Raw genomic sequence first — 5030 nt, forward strand, 5'->3', positions numbered from 1 at the left:
TGAAAAAAATATCTTAGAATTCGTGGAATAATTTTTATACTGGTAAAAGGACAAAACTTAAGTAAGAAACATTTAGCCAGAAATATGGAAGTTTGATAACTTCAGTTACCAAAGAATTAAAAATGCTTACAGAGGATTAAAAATATACCAGATAAAATGAAAACTCAGACAGCTATTTAAATAAAGGCTCTCTTTAAATAATAATGTGGCAGGACTTCCCTGGTGGCACAGTGGTTAAGAATCTGCCCGCCAGTGCAGGGGACTCAGGTTCGATCCCTGGTCCGGGAAGATCCCACATGCCGCAGAGCAACTAAGCCGGTGCGCCACAACTACTGAGCCTGCGCTCTAGAGCCCGCGAGCCACAACTACTGAGACCACATGCCACAACTACTGAAGCCCACACTCCCTAAAGCCCGTGCTCCTCAACAAGAGAAGCCACTACAATGAGAAGCCCGCGCACCGCAATGAAGAGTAGCCCCTGCTCGCCGCAACTAGAGAAAGCCCGCGCGCAGCAATGAAGACCCAACGCAGCCAAAATAATAATAATAATAAATAATAATAATAATGTGGCAATAATTATTTAGCTTTAAATTTTCTCTCCGACACAATTCTCTACCCTCCTCTTTAGAGATTTTACAAAAAGCAAGAAAAATACCAGTGAGGTCAATTATTGATCATAAAGTTGATTGCCTCTTTATCTCTGGTCTTATAAAACTGAACAAAATGGCAAAATACATATATTTCAGATTTTTAAAGTCTGAGCTTACAAATTCCTTTTGCATTTTCCCTTTCCTCTAATCTCTTCTTATGTTTCAGCCACAAAGATATTCTTTTTGTGATATCTTCACTACCCTCAAGAATCTATAAATTCTTGTGGCTAAGAAAAATCTACACAGCCCATCATAATGGAAGGGGGAGGCATGAGCGGTGGGCCAGAGAACAAATTTTGAAATGCAGATCACAACCCACCTCTTCCACTCACCCAGCCTTCTCCAGCCACATCACAGGCAAGCACCACTGCTCTCTTGGGCCACAATTTGAAATCCTAATATAAAAGGCAAAATAAGACTTCAAAATATTTTCTACATTTTCTCTGTCTTTTATCCCACAATTTTTGAAAATTTAATTCTGACGGGAATGTAATGAAAAAAACTGACTATGGTTGAACACATCCAAGAAATATGTTTTGCAGAATTCAACTGTCTCAGAGTTTACACGGCTGAATTCTTTTTAGTCAATCATCTTATTTATTTTAACAATTTTCTAAATTGGCATATTTATTTGTCTTATTTTAACTTCAAAACTACCCTAAAATTCCTAAGTTTTAAACATTCATGTTAGCATTCCTGTTCTCGTATTCAAAATATAAGAGGATCGTCTTGGGATTGATTGCAGTGAAACACTGGTAAAATCTAGACAGTAAACAAAAATACTAGCACAGAATGCAGACTCAAACCCAGAGAAAATCTGATATGTTTCCAAAATACATTATTTAAGCTCCCTATACTTAAAAAAATTCTCTTGTTTTGTTATTTGCAGTCAGTTCTTAAAGAATTCAGAAATTGAGAAAGTTGGTAAATTAAGGTTGTCAAAAAAGGAGTCCTTAAAAATATGTGGTTAAAATTGGGAGGAGAAGGTACACACTCAATGTCAAGGAAGATGTCCTAGCATCATTGGATTATTATAGAATCACTTAACAGTATGGTTAGAGGCTTGTAGCCAGAAAAGATCTCCAGACTGCACGTTGTAAGGAACCATGTTATTCTGGCACAGCCAAAGACCAGATGATCTGTTAAGTCTTTCTGTCATTTAACTTCTCCAATACCATGATATGCAGGTGTGTAAAACCCTTATATAAATTTCTGGGCATTGCAAGATATTCTGAAGGAAGAATGAGAGAGAAGAGCTCCATTGATCTTAAGGAAACTCGTGTTTGCACATATTTCAAAACTAAAGCGATTTCCAGCTTTCTGATCAAATGGATTAAGTTTTAGTTGCATCCATAAATTCTCCTGAAGAGTCTGGGGATTACAGTGGCTTAGATACCTTTAAGATTAAAAGAATAGTTTGGGAGAAAAGGTAGACGGCTCTGGGAAGAAGGCCCTTGGCCAGCACAGCCCCCTGGGGTTCTGACTCAGGCAGGTGAAGTTGGCTATAGTGGGTTGATTGTAAATTAATTTCACATTATCCCCAAAGTAGGTCTTGATCTCATGTGCATTTTGTCCACAGTTAAGGAAGTCATCATTTTCTGAAAAACTCTGTTTACGGCAAATCAAGAGTAATCCAAATACATTTTAAAATTACATAAATAGAAGTAATCAGATTTACCCTAATGCTCCAACTCATTTTGGGGCTCTCTAAGAAGATGAAGCCCTTATCCATTTCCAGGCTGGACTTCAGCTTGCTGTCTCACTGTATATCCTCCTGCAATAACTCCTCCAGAAATCACTTTTGCTTCTGAAAGCTCAGTACTTGGGTTTATTATTCTAAGGTCATCAGGGAGTTTGTAAACTCCTTAACTGTCTCAACATTTAGCTTTTGAAAATCAGTTTTAAATCATCCATCACCACTGATTAGGAGGGAACACAGGATGGGGCCTGGCCTGACTCCAAGTCAGCATCAGAGTTGTATGGGGTCAGGTCAGGACAATGGCCCTGCAGCCTCTAATCCCAGAGGGTTATTTCTCTCCAGCCAGTTCTACAGACATTAATTTGGACAGACCTGGAGTTCCCTCACCTCTCATTTTTTTTTATAACATCTTTACTGGAGTATAATTGCTTTACATTGTTGTGTTAGTTGCTGCTGTATAACAAAGTGAATCTGCTACACGTATACATATATCCCCATATCCCCTCCCTCTAACCCTCCCTATCCCACCCCTCTAGGTGGACACAAAGCACCGAGCTGATCTCCCTGTGCTATGTGGCTGCTTCCCACTAGCTATCTATTTTACGTTTGGTAGTGTATATAAGTCCATGCCACTCTCTCACTTCGTCCCAGCTTACCCTTCCCCCTCCCCGTGTCCTCAAGTCCATTCTCTACGTCTGTGTCATTATTCCTGTCTTGCCCCTAGGTTCATCAGAACCACTTTTTTTTAGATTCCATATATATGTGTTAGCATACGGTATTTGTTTTTCTCTTTCTGACTTACTTCACTCTGTATGACAGACTCTAGGTCCATCCACCTCACTACAAATAACTCAATTTCATTTCTTTTTATGGCTGAGTAATATTTCATTGTATATATGTGCCACATCTTCGTTATCCATTCATCTGTCGCCTCATCTCTATTTTTTTTAAATGGACTTTTGGGATTTAAAGGTGAAAGGGGTTAAATTCTTAACTTGTATTGGGATAATATCAAAGGACACAGCTAAATAAATGATTCCAAACTAAGGTCTTGTTCCAAGTGCATACTTTTAAGACAATGACGTATATGTTCTTGGGCTTGCCTCATGACTCTAAAGTAAGGATAAATGAACCCTCTGAAATTATACTTAGAATTTTGCATATGTTGACTATGTGCAATTTTCATCAGAAACTCAAAAAGGTCTCTGGCCCAAAAATGAGTTAAGAACCACTGCTCTGAAGGAACATTTGTTTCCCAAACAAATAGTGGGATCATTTAATTCAATTCTGCAAATAACTGAGCCATCAGAGGTCAGAAGTCTAAAATGGGTACACAGGGCTGCATTCCTTCTGGAAACTCTAGTAGAGAATCTGTCTCCTTGCCTTTTCCAGCTTCCAGAGGCTGCCTATGTTATTTGACTTGCAGTCTTTTCCTCCATCTTCAAAGCCAGTAGTGGAGCATCTTCTCTCCTCTCTTCTCTTCTCCCTCTCTCTTTTAGGGACCTTTGTGATTACATCAGGATCTCCACATCTCGAGATCGTTAACTTAACTCACATCTGCAAAGTCCCTTTTGCTGTATAAAGTAACATAGTGACAGGTTCTAGGAATTAGGATGTGGACATCTTTGGAAGGCCATAATTCAGTTCTGGACTACCTACGGTCTACTGCCCACCTTTGGGCTTGGGCTGGGGTGCAGGAAGGGGTCAGCTTTGCCTTCTGTGTTCCCATAGAGTTACTGCCTCTGTGTCTATAGCACCTGAGGGCGGTGGTGGTGGCAGGCATCCTTTACCCTTCAGTGACTGTAAAGATAATAGCTTAGACACCAACCTCCAACCTCACTCCTGCACACAAACTTCTTGAATAGCTCTGACACAGCTATATTGTGAAAACCTCTTACAATGTGTCACTGAAGTGGATCATTTTGAACCCTACCAGATCCATCCCCCCCAACCAAAAAAACTAATAATAATAATTCTTAGTGGATTAAATAGCTAAATGCGAAAAGCAAAATTATAAAGCTTTTTAGAAGGGAATATAAGAAATATCTTCATGACTTTGAGATACGAAGGAATTTCTTAGATAACAAAAATCTCTCATAATAAAATGAAAGGGTGCTAAATTTGACAATAGAACATTTCCTCATTGAGCCACTATAAAGAGTGAAAAGATAAACCACAGAGTAGAAGAAGATATTTGCAGCACACATAATAGATGAAGGATTAGTATGCAGAACATATAAAGAACCTCTGTAATTAAAAGACAGACATGCAATTTTTGAAATATGCAAAATTCTTGAACTGGCTCTTCACAGGAAAGGAAACCCAATAGCCACTTACATGAGGGTGAATTCAACTTCATTAGCAATCAGAGAAATGCAAATTTATACCACAAGGAGACACCACAATATGCTCATTAACATTAGCAAATATCAAAAAGACTGAAAATACTCGACGTACGTGTTTGTGTAAATGTGGAACATCAGATACTCTTATTTACTGCTGGTGAGGAGGTAAATGGGAACCACCACTTTGGAAAACAGAGTGTTGTTATCCAGTACGTTGGAAGATATATATACCATATAACCCAGTTACTCCACGTTAGGTTTATTCTCTGGAGATATGTGTGTGTGTGTACAGGAGAATACATATACAAGTATGCTCATAGTAGCATAGTTTGTAAT

Source organism: Balaenoptera musculus, chromosome 18 (assembly GCF_009873245.2).
Source record: "Balaenoptera musculus isolate JJ_BM4_2016_0621 chromosome 18, mBalMus1.pri.v3, whole genome shotgun sequence".
Classification (NCBI taxonomy): domain Eukaryota; kingdom Metazoa; phylum Chordata; class Mammalia; order Artiodactyla; family Balaenopteridae; genus Balaenoptera; species Balaenoptera musculus.